Source organism: Drosophila biarmipes, unplaced genomic scaffold (genome assembly GCF_025231255.1).
Source record: "Drosophila biarmipes strain raj3 unplaced genomic scaffold, RU_DBia_V1.1 ptg000005l, whole genome shotgun sequence".
In the NCBI taxonomy this organism is placed as follows: Eukaryota; Metazoa; Arthropoda; class Insecta; order Diptera; family Drosophilidae; genus Drosophila; species Drosophila biarmipes.
In genome coordinates this window covers 3461300-3485314 of record NW_026114527.1, presented here as the reverse complement: position 1 = coordinate 3485314, position 24015 = coordinate 3461300, and the positions used below count along the sequence as shown (strand labels likewise).

At 36.0% G+C, this 24015-nt stretch overlaps 2 long non-coding RNA genes and 1 pseudogene across 3 annotated transcripts; all 3 read left to right on the top strand.

Moving 5' to 3' along the window:
- Positions 1-5464: 5464 nt before the first annotated feature.
- LOC127011680 (uncharacterized) lies at positions 5465-9577 on the top strand (annotated as a pseudogene).
- An 8322-nt stretch (positions 9578-17899) lies between these two features.
- On the top strand, positions 17900-18629 carry LOC122818955 (uncharacterized). Its single transcript, XR_006368423.2, has 3 exons — positions 17900-18085; positions 18135-18275; positions 18338-18629. It is a non-coding gene; the product is annotated as an uncharacterized LOC122818955 (long non-coding RNA).
- A 1293-nt stretch (positions 18630-19922) lies between these two features.
- Positions 19923-20555, top strand: LOC108034375 (uncharacterized). 2 transcript variants are annotated; one of them, XR_001768722.2, is made up of 2 exons: positions 19923-20112; positions 20172-20555. It is a non-coding gene; the product is annotated as an uncharacterized LOC108034375 (long non-coding RNA). The 2 variants fall into 2 exon arrangements; XR_001768723.2 differs by having other exon boundaries at positions 19923-20117.
- Positions 20556-24015: the final 3460 nt, after the last annotated feature.

Below are 24015 nucleotides of genomic sequence, written 5' to 3'. Positions count from 1 at the left end.
TATTTCTTTAAAAAATGTCTATAGAGGGATAACATCAAGGATGCTTAAGGGATAATGAGAAAAGTGCCCAAGGATAACTCCAAGCATACTGAGGAAAAAGCCCAAGCATAACCTCAAGTATTTTTAAAGGATACTATGAAAAGAGTCCAAGAATACCTCAAAGGATTGTCAGGATACTACGGACAAAACTCGAGGAATTCTCCAAGGGCTATTCAAGGCAACAACATAAGTGCAAGGTCGAGGATCCAAGGCTGGAGTTTAGGAAATGACGTCTCCGCGGCACGGGTCGAGTGGGCCAGCAAGGAGCCGCCCCTAGATCAGCGGACTCCCCGTAGCCAAGTCAAGGTCGTAGAGGCGGCCACGTTGGAATTCCTCCTAAAGTTAGAGGCGCAACGAAGGAGTGAGGAGCGGCGACTCATAGAGATGGAGGAGATCGGGGGTGGCAAGTCCGGGATGGCAAGTCCAGTGGCGGAGGGCCGACGAGGAGCAGCAGCTGTGGTAGCATCTGGCGTACCTACCCACACCAAGGTACACGACCGAGCCTTGGTCCCGCCCCAGGAGGTGGCCGTAGAACGGGCGGCCTGAGCAACCTAACACTCGAAACAAGTTTTACCGTATATTTTAGAAAATGGCGATTAAAGTTTTTTTTTAAATACAAGAAAGTTATTTCTGAAGCCAAGGAAATTTTGTTTAAATCAAGAAAGTATTTTTTAAATACAGAAAGATTTTCTTAAATGTAGGAAATGGTTAGCATGAACTCAAATCAACCTAAAACATATTTTTAAACACATGCCTTTATTTATTAACTGAATTATAAACTTACATAGTGTTATCAAAGTATTGAGTTATCAAGCACAGCTTTTTCAAATGTTCTAAGAAGGTATGATTAACAAATACTATTTACAAAATTTTATAATACATTTTTAAACATTTAAAGTATAGAACGCATACGAAAACAAAATTTTTCTATTTTAACAAAATGATATTATGTTTACAGATACCAAGGACACGGACATTTTTCCATGTCTTCGGGAATATTGAAGTTAAAGTATACACATATATACAATTTCATCATCTTCGTGTACCTATCCGGAATATTTTACGAATATTAAAAGAATTTTACGAATTGCCTAATATATTAAGAAGCGTTGAGATTTGCTTCCAAATATTTATTGTTCTCAATTTAAAATTCCCGTACAGATGAGTGCTGACTTGTGTGGGCATTTATCAAACAGTGTTTATTTGATTTAACCTAAAATCTGACTTAAAAGTAGAATACGATACTTTCCGAGCTAGTGAATGACTTGAATGTACCCCCATAAGTAATTTAAGTTAATATCTTCTTTTTTAATGTTCTTAAGTTTTTGCTAAATCAAAAATGTTATACTAACTTTCGAAAAAGATCATATTTTATACTTTATATTGATTTGAGTCAGAAGTTTGCAACGCAGTAAACGAGACGTTTCCGACACCTTAAGTATATATATTCTTGATCAGCATCAATAGACAAGTCGATCTAGCCATGTCCGTCTGTCCGACCGTCTTTCCGTCCGTTTCTATGCAAAGTAGTCTCTCAGTCTTAAAGCTATGGTGCGGAAACATTCCCAAAAGTCATAGTAGTATATAACGGATAGTATATAAACGGATATTAGTATATAAGTCTCATAGAAATTTAGGAAACAAAATTTTTTAAATATATTTTTTGGTGCTTTTTAACATGTAACCTCATACGCTTGGAAATAACATTTTTTAATTAGTTTTGCATTTTGATTTACAATTTATCGTGGTAAAATAATATGGAAAATTTATATCTTCTGTGTTTTTTAACATATAACCTCCTAGGCTTGGAAATAAAATTTTTAATTTGGTTCTGAATTTCGAATTAAGTTTTATCAAAATCGCACGACTATATCATATAGCTGCCATAGGAACAATCGGAAAATTAGTGTAAAATAATATGGCAAATTTATTTCTTCTGTGTTTTTTAACATATAACCTCCTAGGCTTGGAAATAAAATTTTTAATTTGGTTCTGAATTTCGAATTAAGTTTTATCTAAATCGCACGACTATATCATATAGCTTCCATAGGAACGATCGGCAAATTAGTCGGAAAACATAAAATTATAATTATATTTTGAGTTTTTAACATTTAACCTTTTAAGCTTGTAAATAACATTCTTAAATTTGTTCTGAATTTCGAATTAAATTTGATCAAAATCGGAAGATCAATTAATAATAATTAAAAAATAATATGACAAAATTATATCTCTGTCTTTTTTTTAACATACAACCTCCAACGCTTGGAAATAACATTTTCTAATTAGTTCTGAATTTTGAATTAAATTTTATCAAAATCGGACGACTATATCATATAGCAGTCATAGGAAGGATCGGTAAATGAGAAAATAATATGAATAAAAGTATAACTTCGGTTTTTTGACATATTATCTTATAGTATTGAGAATATCATTTTTTATATTATTAGGAATTTCGAATTAAAATTAATAAAAAATCGGGCGACTCTAACATATAGTTGTCAGAGGAGCGGTTAGAGAAACAAGAAAGGAAGTAAACTTAGGCAAGCCGAAGTTTGTATACCCTTGATCAAATTTAATTCGAAATTAAAACGAATTAAAAAATGTTATTTCCAAGCTTAGGAGGTTATATGGTAAAGAACACCGAAGTTTTATTTTTTTTTTTAATTTTTTCCCCGATTGTTCATATGGGAGCTATAAGATATAGTTGTCCGATCCAGCTGGTTCCGACTTATATACTACCTGCAATAGAAAGAAGACTTTTAAAAAAGTTTCAGCCCGATAGCTTTAAAACTGAGAAACGGACGGACAGACGGACATGGCTTGATCGACTCGGCTAGTGATCCAGATCAAGAATATATATACTTTATGGGGTCGGAAAGGTCTCGTTTACTGCGTTTCAAACTTCTGACTCAAATCAATATAACCTCTGCAAGGGTATAATAATGACATATTTTTATATCCGTTACTAGTAGAGTAAAAAGGTATACTAGATTCGTCGGAAAGTATGTAACAGGTAGAAGCAAGCGTTTTCGACCCTATAAAGTATATATAGTCTTGATCAGGATCAATAGCTGATGTCTGTCTGTCCATCTGTCCGTCTGTCTGTCTGTCCCTATGAACGCTGAGATCTCGAAAACTATAGTAGCTAGGGCAGACAGACTTGGCATGCAGATTCCTGGGCTTCCTGCGCAGCGCAAGTTTGTTTCAGCGAGGTACCACGCCCACTCTAACGCCCACAAAAATATTATGATAAGATCAAAATTTTATCTGAATTGTGTTTGTCTCATCAATACCTATCGATTGACCCATAAAAAATGTGCCTCGCCGATTCCAACGCCCAAGAACGGTTTAAAAGCTAAAATCTGTCTGCCGCCCACATAGCATATACAGTAATAGCCGGTAGGTGGCGCCCTAAAATATCGCTTTGCTGGCTATATATCTCCATTTCTCATTTGCTCCCTTAAGCTGAGTAACGGGTATCTGATAGTCGAGGCACTCGATTATACCGTTTTTTCTTATTTGTTTTAACATCAACGAAGCCAGCAACAATCCTTACAAATTATACATGGTGTTACTAACGTTGATTATTTTTTATAACTGCAAGGGTATACAAAATAAGTATTGCCGAAGTAACCTTCCGTTCTTGATTAGAAAAAAATTTGTAAAATGTATAAAAATGTGAAATTTTTATAAGATATTTGTTTCTATATTTTTTAAAAAGTTGTCTATAGACAAGGATAACTCTAAGGATGCTCAGGGGATACTAGGAAAAGAGTCCAAGGATAACTCCAAGAATGCTCAAAGCATACTGAGGAAAAAGCCCAAGGATAACTCCAAGTATTCCCAAAGGATTCTACGAAAAGGGTTCAAGAATACCTCCAACGATTCCCAAAGGATACTATAAAAAAAACTCCAGGAATTCTCCATGGTCTCTACATGGCGACAACATAGGTGCAAGGAAATACAAAAAGCACCCAAACCTTGCGGCGGATCTCAGGGCGAGGCGTTCCAGATCCTGTAGTCGGCTCCGACAGCGACGTGGAGTCGAGGATCCACCGCTGGAGCTTAGGAAATGGCGTCTCCGAACTAGCGCGGCACGGCTCCTCTTTCGCAAATAAAATTTCGATTTTCTAAATACAAGAAAGTTATTTCTCAAGCTTAGGAAGTTTTGCTAAAATCAAGAAAGTTTTTTTAAACAAAGAAAGATTTTCTTAAATGTAGGAAATGGTTTCCATGAACTAAATAAGAAAAAATTCCCCTAAATTAAGTAATTGTTTTCTTAAAAAAATGGGTTACCAAAAAACAAAATTGTTTTAAAGTTTCTTTTCTAAAAATGAATACCCTAACCCTTCAATTATTCTTACGCCAAAAAATTGAATAATTGCTATCAAAAATAAAAAATTTTGTTATAAAATATAAATTTCTAAAAAATAAATAACTCATACAAATGAATTGCAGATATACCCTTCAGAATCGCAGTATGCTCGCCGTGACATGTCAGACGTCAAACACAGTTTTTTGTTTTTTTTTTCTTCCGAAAACTGTATGCCGCTGTCGCCGTTAGTAAAGAAGTCGGCGCAGCGTAGAAGAGTGCTGATAATAGCGGTCGTGCAACAAGGAGAGGCTAATCTTCGGAGATTACTCTCTTTCTGTATCTTATAATCTGCGAGCCCGTGGATCTCAAAGAGACAACCTTCGGCCTGATTTTCTTTTTTGCGTCTCTCCATTATGTTCAAAAAGAAACCAAAACAAGAAGACCTGCTGCAAGCTGTTTACACACATTTATTAATAAATGGGTGCGAGGGTGAAGGTGGCGTGATGAAATGTTTTGGTTCGAATATTACGAGAATTTTACGAATTGCGTAATATATAAAGAAGCGATGAAATTTTCTTCCAAATATTTATTGTTCTCAATTTAAAATACCCAGATGAGTGCTGCCTTGTGTGGGCATTTATAAACCTAAAATCTGACTTAAATGTAGAATACGTTACTTTCCGAGCTAGTGAATGACTTGAAATGTACCCCCATAAGTAATTTAAGTTAATATCTTCTTTTGTAGTGTTCTTAAGTTTTTGCTAAATCAAAAATGTTATACCAACTTTCGGAAAAGATCATATTTTATACCCTTGCAGAGGTTATATTGATTTAATTCAGAATTAAAGAGGTAAATTCGCCACCTCCCAAAAAGACTCCTTCTTTTATCGAAAGAATACGCAAGCCAGCACAAAAATGACTGCCACGGCTGCCGAACTCGCCCTAAACCAATTTATTTCACTTATAAACATTATTTTGCCGGTCTCCCCTACGCTATCCATCCTCAATATTCGCCGAGACCAAATCAGAGAGGTATAGGTCCGTGTCAAAATAGAGTATGATGCATGTACCACGTGCATTGTAGCATCCGGAGAAAGTGCAGTTGAGAGCATGCCAGTTCTTGAGGCTAAGTCCGGCTACTGCTACAGCGCATACAAAAGGTGCGGCCCCCAGATAGCAGATGTGATAACGCAAACTCCACAACCTTCCCCAGCGCCAGCTGATCCTTCCCAGACATATATTCTGTCAGGTTGCCGGCTTCCTCCGTGCTATACCGAGGTATTCACCGGTGTTTATCTTCGCTGGCAAACTTTTAGAGATCTGTTTACGGCCATTTATATTATCAATTCGAGGCTAGCGCCGGTAGATTTCATCTTAACGCCAAAACGAGCGGCGACGCACACACCATAGATTCCAAGGCGCCTCTTACTAACGATGGTTAGCTTGGGCAAACCTAACTGAGCGTTTCGAAAACAAACGATTGTTAGTAAACAGCTAGCCAGCCACCATCCAAGGGTGCCTCGAGGCACTAGAAATGTGCGCAATCAATATCAATAACGGGGATTGTTTTCTGGTTTACGTGCCCCCGTTTTCTCCGAATGTCTGTCGATGAGCGGTCCGATTACATAAAAGATAACAGGCTGTGTCTGAACTGTTTTTCAAGAGGATATTAGCTGCGTGATTGTGAAAGCACTCACAACTGCTTCACATGCCAATCTGACTTCGTCACCCAGACTAAGACCAAATACATCCGTTCACGAGGCTACCGGTGCTACCGGGTAAAGATCAGTTTTACTGGGCACCGCAATAATCGATATTTGTCACCTGGGTTCCAATTTTAAAGCTCGTGCGCTGATAGATTTATGGTTTGAGGCAACCTTTATCACTGTGCAGCTCTTCAACTTATTTAAATTGCCTCATCAAGTTATCCAAGCTCAGGTATCAGGCAAAAACCATACAGTCTCCGCTAGATCCAAAAAACTCTGTTAATTTACTATTTGTTCGCCAAATCGGACTAGCTTGCAGTTAAGTACGAGTGCCTACGTTCTTCCGCAACTAGCGGGAAATCTTCTATCAGGTCCGATTCCGCATCATTTTCTCCGGGAGCTTCCCGAACTTCTACTAGCGGATCCAAAGTTTTACGAAAGCACGCAAAATCGGGGCCGATTTACTTCCATCCATTCTCTTAAGCGGTACCCGACCGATTATCTGTGGCTCTCTTCTCTATCAAGAAACAAGTTTCGGCTGGATCTAACAGGACCAGTGTCTGCGTCAAAATACGATTTCCCACGCGGCTGACACCTCCCTTGGTAAACTGCTCATCAAATTTTGGGAGGGGAAGGGTCTGCCAGTAAAAGTGGCAAAAGCATCGATTGTGACCTGTGAAGAATATTTCCTTCACACGACTACAAGAGACAATAGCGGCAGGTATGTCGTAAGCCTTCCGTTCCGTGATTCCGAAAACGTCAAGTCCGCTCTTGGATATTCCAGATCCTTGGCGCCAATTTTTTAGAAATGAGCAACGCCTTAAAAGGGACAGTTGCAGTGGTGTTAAATTATTAGGAAAAGATTCTTGTATTTTTTTTAATATAAAATAGCGCTACCGGTTCCGCAACCTTCTGCCAACCACACATCCCAGAAAATACCAAACGATAATTTAGTATTTCTAACACTGCTTTTCAGAGGGCTTGCGCTCGCCATTTGCGTTTCTTCGTTCTCTTATTTCTGATCTCTCGTCCGAAACACACGCGTTTTAATTCTAATCGAATTTTGCAAAGGAGTGCTATTTCAGGTGTTTATATATAGCACAACTTCGGGCTTAATAACGGCCCAACAAGACAAAAGACTAATAAGTAAACCACCACAAAGCTATTTTCAAACGCCCAAAGGGGCTGGCGTAATTTGAACAAATAATTAGGTGAGCACAAGGAATTTAATAGTTTTCAATAAATGTGTACTAATTGATAAACGGAATTAGGAGTGCGCAGCGCTAATTGATCAAATCGCCTGGTGCCCGTTTTGGCCCACTCTGGCTGCCAACACGTGGAGCCGGACTGTAAATTTAAGTTTCGAGCCAAGCTTTCCAACCGTTGTGAGACGTAGGGAAAACTTAAGGCAAATAAAAGTAAATCCAGCCTTGACCAGTTAGTTATTATGTTTGCAGTTCCTAGATTGATACACGTGTTGTTCGCCATATTATCCTGACCAGTTGCGAGTAGCCTAACCCCGGACTGATGGTTAGCCATCACGAGCGTATAGCGGAGCTAAGGATTCACCCCCGATCTCAGCAGCCGATCTGACTGTTGCATCGCTTTTGTAGTTGTTAGAATAGATTTAAATTTTATAGAAATTAAGCTTATTATACGGGTACAGTATGTATATTTGGCCTTAGATTGACTGTTAACTAATAATATTTTGTAGTTCACTCAGAATACACAGAATACAGAATGGGCAACTTATCTTTAATTAAATTTTGGTCCGATCATTGGCCACATACGCATTGACAGCCTATGCAAGGTTTGATGGGTTTTGAAGAGGAATAAAATGGAATCTGCAATTCCCCACACTAGTATAAAATTAGATTCTTTGGGCTTTGGTTTAGTTAGTCAATAGTTCCCACTCTGTCTACTATTTAAGTTTACGTGACGGCGCGGTTCTCTAGGTCGCAAAACCCCACTCCCATTTTCCCTGAGCACAGCCGACCCTGTAGGCAGAGTACGCTGCCAGATAGCCGCACACATTGCCGTGTTCGTTAAACAGTCAAAAGAAATCTAAGTGTCTCTCCGTGATACAAGAATATCTCGATTTCAACCATATGAGAGAGATACATCCCACCCATGATGCTAACAGATATTACCTTCCGCATTACTCCGTGCACAATCCGGAAAGTACAACCGGTAGAATTTAACGCTTCCAGCCTTTCAGAATATGGGGTCAGCCAAAATGACATGCTTCATGCTCTTACACTCCGACATAACTATCCAAAATCTAAAATGGCATTATTTTCGAAACGTCTATAGTGCCGATATCGAGAAGATGTACCGACAAATCTGGGTAGACCCAAAACACACCCCGTTCCAACGAACTTTATTCCGACCGGCGGGGGGTATATCCGAGATTTGAAGCTCAAGACGGTAACGTTTGGACAACTGTGCGCTTAGATTTCTGCAACAGCTGGCGACAGACGTGCAGCTGATCCATCCCAGAGCTAGCGATGTCATTCGCAATATCATGTATGTCGATGATGTTTAGGCAAGAGCTGACTTCGCAGAGGACGCTCAGCTCATTGTTGGGGAGCTACAAAGTGCCCTAGATTCCGCGGGGTTTCCATTAAGAACGTGGACCTCCAACCACAAGGAAATCTTAGTTCATATCCACAACGAGCATCTTCTAAACACAGACTTTCTAGAGATCGTCACTAAAAGTGCAGCCAAAACTCTCGGCGAACGTTGGAAAGCGACGTTCGATAAATTTTTCTTCGTCCCACTAGTTTTGACAACGTGAACCTTCACCACAAAACGCCAGGTTTTTTCCCAAATTGCCAAGTTGTTTGATCCAGCAGGCTGGCCAGCTCCATTTTTTGTGTATGCCAAAATCTTCATGCAAGAGATTTGGCTTCAGGAGCTAGGGTGGGACGATGAACTTCCACTTGAGCTGTGCAAAAAGTGAAGCGATTTTTTCCAAAGGTACACGGTCCTAGATCAAGTCCGAATTTCCAGATGCGTTTCCTTCCGCCCAGAATTCCGGGTAGAACATTATGGATTCTGTGCCGCCTCTCAAAAGGTGTGCGGTACTGCGATCTATGTGTATGTATGGCCAAGACGCGCGTAGCACCAATCAAAAATGTGTCGCATCCCAGGCTAGAACTGTGTGGAGCTCTTTTGCTATCCGAGATGGCCGAATCCATTCTCCCCAACTGAAGATGCTGTCCTCGAAACTCCATTTTTGGCCCGATTCCACGATTGTGCTTGCATGGTTAGCCAGTCAGCATGCTAGTGGACATCATTCGTCGCCAATCGAGTAACAAAGATTACCCAGTCTACAGATGCAGCCAATTCGTCACATGTTCAATCTGAACCTAATACAGCTGACTTGGCTAGTCGGGGAGTTCCCCTTCAAGAACTGGTAGATAACCCTATTTGGTGGCATGGCCCAATTTGATTGCAACAGCCACGAGTCCAGTTCGTCAGAAGACATCCTAGATCGCTTTTCCAAGTTAGATAGAGCTTCGCGGGTTTTGTCCAGCGATGTAGGAAACCGTTGCCGATTCCAGAAGTCCGTCTGGAGGCCCAAGAACTTGTCCCCGCTGAACGGCTCATGATTCTTGGCACTCAGCGCAGATATTTTGCTAATGAAGCGTAAAAAGCGTCCGGTGTCCGAGTCAAGCTCAATGCTCTCCTTGAACCACTTTCTAGACCAGAAAGGGCTTCTAAGGGCGTGCGGCCGCATAACCGCTTCCAAAGATTTGCGATATGATAACTGACATCCTATTATCCTCCTGTACAAATGTGCATTCTCGCGACTACTACGCATCTGATAACGGGGGTCACTATTGTCATCCTGTGAAGATACTGAGTTCCGAAGATAAAGAACTTGGTGAGGGCAGGTTTTAACTCCGACAATGGAAAAACCTTTGTCGGCGCTGCCACACTGCACTCCCGACATTTTTTAGAAGCTGTGAAACAGTCTGTGACTGATGCGTATAGTCAATAGCAGCTCAACTGGCAATTCATTCCTCTTGGGGCATCCCATTTGGGAGGACTCTGGGAGCCTGCCCGCGGATCTCAGAGAGGCAAACTTTGGCCGGTCCTATTTTTAAGTCTTGAGTCTCCCCGTTGTCTTCAAAAAGAAAACAAAACCTGGTGCAGGCTGTTTAAATTGACACATTTTGATTTATAAATAAATATTTTTGAAAATAATAAAGTCGGGTAAGTGCTACCTTAATCGAAGTTTAAGGTACGTCCCTTATTAGGATGTTTTTTTTTTTGGGTTTTACAACATAACCTAAAAAATTCTTTTTCCGATAGTGACGTGATTAAATGTTTTGTGCCAATAAATATCCCGCAAAGGGTTCGAAAAGGTAAAAATACAAGTAAAACACATTTTTTTAAACCGCCCCTATTTATTAACTGAAATATAAACTAACATAGTGTTATCAAAGTACTGAGTAATCAAGCACAGCTTTTTCAAATGTTCTAAGCAGGTATGATTAACAAATACTATTTACAAATTTATATAATACATTTTTAAACATTTAAAGTATAGAACGCATAAAAAAACAAAATTAGATAGACATTAAAAAAAAAACAAACCTATACGGTTTTTTTTATTTGGAAAAAATTATGTTATGTTCACACATACCAAGGGCACCATACTTTTGTCTTCGGGGATCTTAAAGTTAAAGTATACCATTTATGACTCACTGGACAATTTCATCATCTCCGTCTACCGATCCGGCATATTTTACGAATGTTTCGAAAGATTTTACGAATTGCCTAATATATTAAGAAGCGTTGACATTTGCTTCCAAATATTTATTGTTCTCAATTTAAAATTCCCGTACAGATGAGTGCTGACTTGTGTGGGCATTTATCAAACAGCATTTATTTGATTTAACCTAAAATCTGACTTAAAAGTAGAATACGATACTTTCCGAGCTAGTGAATGACTTGAATGTACCCCCATAAGTAATTTAAGTTAATATCTTCTTTTGTAATGTTCTTAAGTTTTTGCTAAATCAAAAATGTTATACTAACTTTCGAAAAAGATCATATTTTATACCCTTGCAGAGGTTATATTGATTTGAGTCAGAAGTTTGCAACGCAGTAAACGAGACGTTTCCGACACCAGGTAGTATATAAACGGGTAGTTAGTATATAAGTCTCTAGGAAACAAAATTTTTTAACATGTAACCTTATACGCTTGGAAATAACATTTTTTAATTAGTTCTTAATTTTGATTTACATTTTATCGTTTTTTTAACATATAACCTCCAACGCTTGGAAGTAACATTTTTTATTTAGTTCTGAATTCCAAATTAAATTTTATCAAAATCGGACGACTATATCATATAGCTGCCATAGGAACAATCGGAAAATTAGTGTAAAATAATATGGAAAATTTATTTCTTCTGTGTTTTTTAACATATAACCTCCTAGGATTGGAAATAAAATTTTTAATTTGTTTTTGAATTTCGAATTAAGTTTTATCAAAATCGCACGACTATATCATATGGCTTCCATAGGAACGATCGGCAAATTAGTCGGAAAACATGACATTAAAATTATATTTTGGGTGTGTTTTAACATTTAACCTTTTAAGCTTGGAAATAACATTCTTAAATTTGTTCTGAATTTCGAATTAAATTTGATCAAAATCGGAAGATCAATTAATAATAATTAAAAAATAATATGACAAAATTATATCTCTGTCTTTTTTTTAACATACAACCTCCAACGCTTGAAAATAACATTTTCTAATTAGTTCTGAATTTTGAATTAAATTTTATCAAAATCGGACGACTATATCATATAGCTGTCATAGGAGGGATCGGTAAATGAGAAAATAATATGAATAAAATTATAACTTCGGTTTTTTTGACATATTATCTTATAGTATTGAGAATATCATTTTTTATATTCTTAGAAATTTCGAATTAAAATTAATAAAAATCGGGCGACTCTAACATATAGCTGTCAGAGGAACGGTTAGAGAAACAAGAAAGGAAGTAAACTTCGGCAAGCCGAAGTTTGTATACCCTTGATCAAATTTGATTCGAAATTTAAAACAAATTAAAAAATGTTATTTCCAAGCTTAGGAGGTTATATGGTAAAGAACACCGAAGATATAATTTTTTCATTTTATTTTCTGATCGTTCATATGGCAGCTATATGATATAGTCGTCCGATTTTGATATAGTTAATTTCGAAATTCAAAACTAATTAAAAAATGTTGTTCCCAAGCTTAGAAGGTGATATTTTAAAAAGCACAGAAGATTTATATTTTTTTTAACATTTTTCCCGATTGTTCATATGGGAGCTATATGATATAGTCGTCCGATTTTTATTAATTTTAATTCGAAACTCAGAACAAATTAGAAAATGTTATTTCCAAGCGTTGGAGTTTATATGTTAAAAAAAACCGAAGATATAATATTTTTTAAATATTTCCTATGGAGATATAAGATATAGTTCTCCGATCCAGCTGGTTCCGACTTATATACTACCTGCAATAGAAAGAAGACTTTTAAAAAAGTTTCAGCCCGATAGCTTTAAAACTGAGAAACGGACGGACAGACGGACATGGCTTGATAGAATCGTATAGTGACGCTGATCAAAAATATATATACTTTATGTGTTCGGAAACGTTTCCTTCACTACATTGCAAACTTCTGACTAAAATTATTATACCCTCTGCAAGGGTATAATAATGACATATTTTTATACCCGTTACTAGTAGAGTAAAAACGTATACTAGATTCGTCGGAAAGTATGTAACAGGTAGAAGCAGGCGTTTCCGACCCTATAAAGTATATATAGTCTTGATCAGGATCACTAGCTGAGTCGATCTAACCATGTCCGTCTGCCCATCTGTCCGTCTGTCTGTCTGTCCATATGAACGCTGAGATCTCGAAAATGCAGATTCCTGGGCTTCATGCGCAGCGTTAGTTTGTTTCAGCGTTTGTTTCCAACGCCCACAAAAATATTATTATAAAATCAAAATTTTAGCTAATTGTGTTTGTCTCATCAATACCTATCGTTTGACCCAGAAAAAATGTGTCTCGCCCACTCCAACGCCCACAAGCGGTTTAAACGCTAAAATCTGTCTGTCGCCCACATAGCACATATACTGTAATAGCCGGTAGGTGGCGCCCTAAAATATCGCTTTGCTGGCTATATATCTCTATCTATTATATCTATATCTATTTGCTCCCTTAAGCTGAGTAACGGGTATCTGATAGTCGAGGCACTAAGGCAGCTTTCTGATATATTCGTCCGATTTTGATTAAATTTAATTGGAAATTCAAAATATTATATGTTAAAAAGCACCAAAGATATAATTTCTTAAATTTATTTCGCGTTAATTTCTATGGGATCTATAAAATATAGTTGTCTGATCCGTCTGGTTCCAACTTTTATACTACCTGCAATAGAAAAATGACTTTCGGGAATGTTTTAGCCTCATAGCTTTAAAACTGAGAGTTTGCGTAAAGACGGTCGGACAAACGGACGGACAGAAGGACATGGCTAGATCGACTCGTCTAGTGATGCTTTATGGGGTCGGAATCGACTCCTTTACCGCGTTGCAAACTTCTGACTGAAATCAATATACCCTTTCCAAGGTTTTAAAAATATGTAATTTTTAGATAGTTGGTATACATTTTTATTCAATTATATAAACATTTTTGATTTAGCCTCAACTTAAGCTTACCTAAAAGTATCATTTTGGTTTTAAGTAATGGTTCTTATAAATTAAATGGCATTAAATAGGAGGAAATATGCACATACTTGAGGATTATTTTCAAAGTTTTTATATTTAACTTTTTTCAAACCCGTAAGATGAGGTGAATACTCGCGCTCGACTTTGAAACTAAAAAATTTACTTTTTTGTCCCTACTACAAAAGAAGATATTCACTTAAATTACTTATGGGGATACTTTTCAAGTCATTCACTAGCTTGGAAAGTATCCTTTTCTATTTTTTAAGTCAGATTTTAAGGTTATATCAAAAAGAAAATACTGTTGGATAAATGTCTGGGTATTTTAAATTGAGAACAATAAATATTTGGAAGCAAATCTCAACGCTTCTTAATATATTAGGCAATTCGTAAAATACTTCGTAATATTCGTAAAATATTCCGAATAGGTAGACGAAGATGATGAAATTGTCCTGGGAGTCCTGAATAGTATACTTAAACTTTAAGATCCCCGAAGAATGGATGACATGGAAGAGTATGGTGTCCTTGGTATCCGTAAACATAATATCATTTTGTTATAATAAAAAAAACCGTATATGTTTTCTTTTTTTTAATGTGTATCTATATTTTGGTTTTGTATGCGTTCTATACTTAAAAAGTTTAAAAAATCATAAATCATACATACAAAAACCAACACATACCCTTTTGTAATGAGACAACCTCTGTAATGCTTAATGTGTGTGAAATGTCAAAAGGGCCAGCGTAGTCCATCCTTGAGTACGTGAATGGCCGGAAAAAGAAATTCACTCTTTCGGGAAATTTCCCATCATCTGCACTTGTAATCTCTTTTTATGGATAATGCATACCAGGTTCTTTATTTTCGGAACCCAGTATCTTGACCGGGTGACACGTACCACTAACTGGTTACCTCCGTGTAACGTTATCAGATGCGTAAAGTTCACCAGTAGTCGCGAGAATGCACATGTTGTTCATCATACCGCAAGTCTTTGGAATCAGTTATGCGGCCGCACGCTCTTATAAGCTAATGGAATGGAATAGGTCCAACAATGGAGTTTCGAGGAAAGCATCGGCATATTGGGGAGAATGGATTCGGCCATCTCGGATAGCAATAGAGCTCCACACAGTTCTAGCCTGGAAAGCGACACAGTTTTGACTGGTGCCATGCGCGTCTTGGCCATACATACACATGATCGCAGCACCGCACGCCTTTTGAGAGGCGGCACAGAATCCATGATGTTCTAGCCGGAATTCCGCGCGGAAGGAAACGCATCTGGGAATTCGGACCGAGATCGCTCCACTTTTTGCACAGCTCAAGTGGAAGTTCATCGTCCCACCCTAGCTTCTGAAGCCAAATCTCTTGCATGAAGATTTTGGCATACAAAAAAAAATGGAGCTGGCCAGCCTGCTGAATCAAACAACTTGGCAATTTGGGAAAGGACCTGGCGTTTTGTGGTGAAGGTTCCCGTTGTCAAAACTAGTGGGACGAAGAAAAATGTATCGAACGTCGCTTTCCAACGTACGCCGAGAATTTTGGATGCACTTTCAGTGATGATCTCTAGAAAGGCTGTATTTAGAAGATGCTATTTGTGGATATGAACTAAGATTTCCTGGTGATATAATAGCTGGCAGCATCATGGGTGGGATGTACCTCTCTCATATGGTTGAGATCGAGATATTCTTGTATCACGGAGACAAACTATCCCTTTTAAGCCGTTGCTCATTTCTTAAAAATTTGGTTAACGCGAAGGATCTGGAATATCCAAGGGCGGACTTGACTTTTCCGGAATCACGGAACGGAAGGCTTACGACATACCTGCCGCTATTGTCTCTTGTAGTCGTGTGAAGGAAATACTCTTCACAGGTCACAATAGATGCTTTTGCCACTTTTACTGGCAGATCCTTCCCCTCCCAAAATTTGATGAGCAGTTTACCAACGGAGGTGTCAGCCGCGTGGGAAAAGCCGGAAATCGTATTTTGACGCAGGCACTGCTCCTGTTACAATCCAACCGAAAATTGTCTCTCAACAGAGAAGAGAGCCACAGATAATCGGTCGGGTACCGCATAAGAGAATGGATGGAAGTATATCGGCCTCGATCAGAAGATCTATTTGCGCGCTTTCGTAAAACTTTGGATCCGCTAGTAGAAGTTCGGGAAGCTCCCGGAGAAAATGATGCGGAATCGGACCTGATAGAAGATTTCCCGCTAGTTGCGGAAGAACGTAGGCACTCGTACTTAACGTCAAGCTAGGCCGATTTGGCGAACAAATAGTAAATTAACAGAGTTTTTTGGATCCAGCGGAGACTGTATGGTTTTTGCCTGATACCTGAGCTTGGATAACTTGATGAGGCAATTTAAATAAGTTGAAGAGCTGCACAGTGATAAAGGTTGCCTCAAACCATAAATCTATCAGCGCACGAGCTTTAAAATTGGAACCCAGGTGACAAAAATCGATTATGGCGGTGCCGTACCCCGTCGCATAGTTATTTAGCACAGTGTGTCCGTAGCACGAGTAGCCGAGGGAACGGATGTATTTGGTCTTGATCTGGGTGACGAAGTCAAATTGGCATGTGAAGCAGTTGTGAGTGCTTTCGCAACCACGCAGCTGTTGTCCTCGTGCGAAACAGTTCAGACGCATCCTGTTATCTTTTATGTAATCGGACCGCTCATCGACAGGCCTCGAAGGAATTTACCCTCTGGGACGCAGAATTAGAAGTCGATGCTCTGGGCTGGGACTGATTAGAGCCTGATGGTCGCACGTGATCTATGGCTTCTAGTCTCCGATGATGCTCAGTTAGGAACCCATTGCCATGCAGGAATATTGGCCTTGTCGTGTTGCGACTGCTCTCATAAGGAAAGCATTAGCCTCGGGAGTTTAGCGGAGAACATATAAACCAGAATACAATCCCAATTATCGATATTCATTCCGCACATTTCTAGTGCCTCGAGGCACCCTTGGATGGTGTTTTGCAATTCTCGTAAAGCTGTTCCAGATTCCTGAGTGGCCATATCTGCTATCTGGGCGCCGCACCTTTCGTACGCGCTTTAGCAGTAGGTGTACTTAGTCTGGAGAACTGGCAAGCTCTCAACTGCACTTTCTCCGGGTGCTACAATGCACGCGGTATATGCATTGTACTCTTTTTTGATACGGACTCGGATTTTGTCTGTGCTGGCTCGCGTTTTGAACTGATATGTGCGGAATATTTGGATGCGCGGATATACATAAATCGCATTGGTGCGAATTCTTTGGTATGAAAAAACAATCCCCTAACCATTTCAATAAAATACCGAATTAGTTTGCTTGAACTAAGGAGTTTTTTTCTTGTTGTTCAGTGTCTAGGGAAAAAAATATCACGGTATTTAATGTTCGGGCAATAAATAAATAAAGTGATGTTCACACTCAGATAAGTTGAACAAAAAAGGAATATAGAAATGCCAATTAAGTTTGGGTTGGTATGTGTCGGAATTATTGTTGGCATTTAATTTTTTTGGTTCTGTCTATCCAACCCGTGAAACCAGGTCGTTTATGGCTTTTATAAACAAAATTTTAAACTCTGCATTCACCTTTGTCTTTGCCTTTGGCTTTGAGGTCCGAGGTTCAATCTTGGGTCCCCAGCTAAGTTAAACAAATCAAAATTAATGTAAGCATCAGCTTCCGTTCGAAGCCAAATCAATTGCGCCTTTTGCGTTCCAAGCGTCCCCCAAAGTGCATCGGTCAGCATATTTGAATTTCCCAATGAGATGCGACAGTTTCATCTTAAGCTTTTAATCTAAACATAAATTGAAGTTTTAAAAGTTTAAAAAGAAAAGCTTCTGCACCAGGTTTCTTGGATTTTATTTAAGATGGAAGAAAGCAGTCTTATTTTAACTCGAGCGATATCAGTAATGTTTTAGTAAAACAAACAAAATGTTTTGTGTTAATAATATTTTCAACAAAGTTTTCTAATTATAAAATATCTCAAAATAAAAAATATAATTTTTTGTTTAAAATTTCCGGAAGAAAATTAATTGGCGCCCAACAAGGGCCCGCGTTATAAAAAGTTCCTAATAAATATTTAATGTAAAACAAATTAAAAATAAACGGAGCTTGCGCTGCCAATAACCGCACATTTTTTAGTTGAAAAATTAAAAAATCCTTCACCGTTCGACGACAAATAACATTGTGACAGTGATCGTTGTTCAAAAATTAAGGCTGAAGGTCGTTCCCTCGCCAAAATCAGCACGACAACAATCAAACAAACTAAGGAAGGAAAATCAACCCACAACCTAACAGAAGGAAGACCCCAACGGGGCAGATTCGTGAGGAGTTAATTTAAAATAATAAAAAATTATTAATTTATTTTTTCAGGGAATATAAAAAATAATATTATTAAAAAAATAATAAGATAGATTCGCGAATCAAAAAATATCATCAAGAAACAATCTGGAAGATTTAATAAATAGCTTTGGTGAATTAAAATTGAAAATGGCAGCCGGAGGTTCTCTGCAGGTAGTATAGCCACAGCTGACGGCCTAATAGTGGAATTTATTAATAAATTAATAAATGTTCAGTTGAATGAAGTGAGCAGGAAAATATAAGGTTTAGAAGGAAGATTAGCCTCAGATGCAAACGTTGTGGAGGATTATAAAATACAAACAATCGACCCAACTATAAAGTGCGATACAACACTTAAAGTGGTAAAATCTTTACCAAAGTTCACCGGGGAAACAATACAATATGTAGGATGGACGGAAGCTGCAGAAACTTTTTTCTTTATAAAATTCAAAGTGAACAGTACATTATCGCTTTATCAATTTTACAAAATAAAATTATGGGAGCTGCCCATGATACTCTTACCAATAAGGAACCGTTTTAAACTTTCAAGCAATCTTATCTAGATTGGATTTTATATATAACGATGAACTACCAATACATATTCTACAGTCAGAACTAAGTATTCTCAGGTAGGGACGAATACAGTTACTGAATTCTGTAACGAAGTTAATAAAAAATTACTTTACTTATAATCGAAACCATTAATGACACACGGAAAGGACAGCGTAAATACCAAGGAAACAAACAAAACAATAACGAGCAACTCTCTATGAATATTTATACCCGTGTTAAATAGATCTATCTCAGAAAATCTTTTCTCATTAAATCCACCAGATTTGCCCAATGCTTTGGCAAAGGTCCAGGAATTAGAATCAAACAATTTCTATATCTATAAATGAAAATAAATATCAAGGAAACAACTTACGATTTGATCACGTACGAAAAAATAATAATAATAATAAAACGGGCAATAATAACGGAACTATAACTGGCCAAAAAATTGTAATTTTTGGCAAAACAATAACCAAAATAACATTCAAAAGCCACAAGCTGTCGAGCCAATGGATGTTGATCCATCGATTCATATCCAGAATAAGTCTAATAACAATCGGCAGCCGAATAACAATTGGCAGGCAAATAATAATCAAGGGAGATATAGTAATAATTATTAAATAATAGTAATTAGCAAATTACTATCGCCCAAATCAAAATAGAAAGCAAACTCAAGCTCAAAAAAGGGAACCAGATGGAACTGTAAATCAGCCAGCAAATAAAGTAACTAGATTAAATAATATTAATAAAGATAATTTTTCAGACGAGAACTCCACAGGGGAGTGCCTTATTTAAGTAGGATAGACAGAAAAACCAAGGAGCAATTAAAGATTTAATAGATACAGGAGCCACTTCTTGTTATATAAAAAAAGTTATATAAATAATTTTTGAAAAAAAAGAATTATCAATAGTGAAAATGGTAAATACAGTTCATAGGTATTCAAATATTAAGTATTACCATATTATAAATATATTTAAAATGACATTTATTTTATGAAATAGAAGGATTAGAATCTGATCTTCTATTTGGATTCAATTTACAACGAAAAATTGGAGCTATAATAAATGTTACAAATAATAATAAAATGGAATATAATGGGAAAACAAAAAAAGTTAACATATTATAATAATGAGGAAAAAAAGGAAAACAGTTTAATTGAAGAAAAAATTGATATTCTTCCGTTAAAAGAATTTATTATTAAATTTATTGGGATTCGAAAATCCCGAGAACGCCGACGTAGAAATATCCGTCAATAAAAATAAAAATATCTTGGGAACTAAAAATCCTGAGAGGGCCGACGTAGAAATATCCGTCAAAAATACAAATATCTTGGGAATTAAAAATCCTGAGAGTGAATCAGTAGAATGTTATCAGAAGAAATCATAAGGCCTAGCCGAAGCCCTTACAATTCACCAGTTCTGGTAGTCCCAAAGAAAGGAGAAATTTAAGACGGAAAACGTAAGGTAAGACTCGTTATTGACTATAAAAAAATTAAATGAAAGTACCATACCTGACAGGTATCCAATGCAAGACCCATTAGTAATTCTTTCTAATTTGGGGAACGCAAGATATTTTTCAACAACAGATTTAGAATCAGGTTTTCATCAGATATTAATGAAGGAATCTGGTGTCAAAAAAAGCATATTTTTCAAATAAAATGGAAAATACGAATTTTTAAGAATACCATTCGGATTAACAAATGCAACAAGAATTTTTCAGCGAACAATGGACGACATCCTAAAAGAACAAGAAGGGAAAATATGTCATGTCTACGTGGTCGACATTATAATATTCTCAAATTCAATTGAAACAAAATAATAATTATATTATTAAGGGCAAAACTGAAAATCTCTTTGGAAAAATCAATAAAAATAAAAACGCGAACCCAGTTTTCTAGGATACATCGTATCTTATAACTTCATTGAGACAGACCCAGAAAAAAATGACACATTTACTAAATATCCACTTCCAAAAAATATTCGGGAACTAAGAAGTTATGGTTAAGGCCTTATGGTCTATTATAGAAAATTTGTTTTAAACTACGGTTTATAGCCAAACCTCTAACAAAATGTTTTGGAGGTCATAATGGCAAAATTGTAAAAAGAATGTAAACGAAAATGGTAATTCAGCTGGATGACCCAGCTATTAAAACTTTTAACGAGCTGAAAAAAATCTCATTGCTCAAGTAGAAATAGTTAAACCGTACAATAATAAAAAATCTACCCTGACCACCGACTCTTCTGACGTCGCAATTGGTGCAGTTTTATACCGAGAAGGTAAACCAATTACTTTTATTTTAAACACCTTATTTAAAACAGAACAAATTTATCCAACTAATAAGAAAAAACTTTTAGCTATAGTATGGGCTCTTGAAAATCTAAGGAATTACATTTACGGAGTGATTGGGATTGAAATTTAAACCGATAACCAACCATTATCTTTCGCAATCTTAGATAAAAATCCTAATATAGAATTGAATCGCTGGTATTCCTTCATAGAAAGATTCACTCCAAAAGTCATTTATAAACCAAGTTCAACTAATGTAGTTGTAGACGCCTTATCAAAAATTCAAATTAACAACCTAACTGACAGTAACGAATCGGTCTCAGCACCAATTGTTATTAGCAATGGGGAGGTATAAAATACATGAGTCGGTTAATATATTCGAAAGGAAAATATAAAAAATATATATAGTAGAATTTGACACTCCCGATTTGATATCAATCTTAATATAATACATTCCCCCTAATATAAAAGTAGGTATTCATTGCGCTTTATAGGTGTATTGCTTTTTATAGAATTCAAAAACCACTTAAAGAAAATTTTATAAATAAATTTTTGTATACAAGAATATCTGTTGATATCGAAGAAACACATTGTATAGCACAATTTACAATTTGCAATAAAAACAAATAAAACAGACATCCAATTAAAATTCCAAAAGCCCCAATTCCAAGTAAAGAAGGCGAAAAAGAAATACAAAATAAATGAAATATCGAAGAAACACGTTGTAGAGCACACAGGGGAGTTGATGAAAACATAAACTAATCAATAGACTGTATTATTGGCCAAACTACTCACTAAATTAAAATATCATATAAAAAATTGTAAAATTTGCATTGAAAACCAATATAACAGACATCCAATTAAAATTCCAATTGGAGAAGCCCAAATCCCAAGTAATGAAGCTGAAAATTTACACATTGACATATATTACGCGCAAAGTCTCACTTTCACAACGTGCTTTGACGCCTATTTAAAATTTTTAGTAGTAAAATAAATCAAAAAGAAATAAAATATCAAAAACAAAGTAATGGAGTTACTTCAACAATTTCCACAAGCCCAAGTAATAATGACCGATAATGAACCGAGCTTTACCTCGGCCCAATTAAAATCTTTTGCAAAAGGTGCGGATTAACCCGAGGCACAGTACCTCAAACGGACAAGTTGAAAGGGCACATTCTACATTAACAGAATAAGCTCGATGCATTAGAGAAAAATTTAATTTAACCGACTATTCCGAAATATAAATTAGAGCCGCTGAAGAATATAATAATAAAAATTCACTCAACCAAAAACCCTTTGACATACTATATAATAAAAGCAAGGTAATATTCCTCTAATTTTAAAAAAATACACAAAGAAAATGTTAGAAACACATAATGATAACAGAAAAGCAAAACCTTATCATGTATGACAGGTAGTTTATGAAAAGAAACACTGGGATAGAAATAAATTTAAAACTAGATATAAAAAGCAAGTAGTTTAGGAAAATGTACCTAACAAATTAATAATTAACAGTAGAAATATAATTATTCGCAAAGATAATATAAAATTCTAAATATTTATATATTATTTTTTTTTACTTTTCCAGAAAATGTTTATTTAGGTGCTTATACTACACCTTATTTTATTAACAAAATCAGAAATAATTGACTATACAAGTCACGAGTATCTTTTATTCATGGACAATAAAGACGCATTGACGTATGATGCATGCGCAGACTTATTTCACGAAACTAACTTAAGTTTTTATAAAGATATATTTCACTTGGAATCAGATAATATAAAAAGGGATACTAATAGAAGATCACAATGGGAAATTAAATATGACTTAAAAGTTATCGAATTAATTTTATCACAATTAATTTCAATGAGTTAGGCACTGTGTGTAAATGGTTAGCTGGAACTCCGGATCATGATGATTTTATTAGAGTTCAGAATAAAATCAATGAATTAATTATAAATAATAATAATAGAATCTCTCTCTGGTGATTTTCAAAATATTTTTACTGATCAAGATTTACCCCTGCGAAAGCATCGCTTACGATTACAATCACACTTGCATAAATTTACATTTTTAATACAAATATTTCAAACAATGATGACAACATGGAATTATTAAAACACAAACAAAAATAAGGATTATTATCGCAGACTTAATGGACATCTCTTTTTTAAAATCGCACTTCATAAAGAACTTTTAATTACTTATATAAAATACCTTATAATAAAAACCAGATGCGAAATATATCAGAGCCAGAGCGTTTTCTCAAATCGATGGGAAACTAGTATTAAGCAATAAAGTCGCAAAATGCGCAAATATGTATGTTTTATGAAGTGTCTAAACTTAAGAAATAATTTTTTAATAACTATTGCACATTAATTAAGGAAAAAAAATGTATTACTCGATTATTAAATGGTGAGAAATCAATTTGTAAAAAAATAAAAAAAATAGACATCATACAAGATGGTGCCATTCTTATAAATGGTTACAACATTGTTTACAACTCTCATTTAAACGGGTCGTATTTAATAACATTTAATGGTACAACGAAAATTAATAATATCTCATATACCAATTTGGAAATCCAAATTCTTGACTACATATGTAACTACGAACCATTTCAAAAATTATGAAATATCCGATTACATTTTATCAAATAACTCGGAACTCTGTTTAGATAATATACAAATTTTAAATTCCTTTATTAAAATGAATAATACTAAAATATCACTTACCTTTGTATTATTAATTTATAGTACTAAAAATAATTAATAATACTAAAACATCACTATTAAAATATCAAATATATTTATATTATTAATTTTAATCATTATATATTTGATTGTTCTACTTATAAAATACAAAGCCAAAATACAAAAACCGATGTCATTGTTTTTTGATTACAAATAATATTACATACATAGCATAATTGAATTTCACAATAAGATGCGACGGTTTCATCTTAAGCTTTAATTCTAAACATAAATTTAAGTTCTAAAAGTTCAAAAAGACGAGCTTCTGGCCGTGGTTCGTTGGATTTTATTTAAAAGGGAAGAAGGCAGTCTTATTTTTAC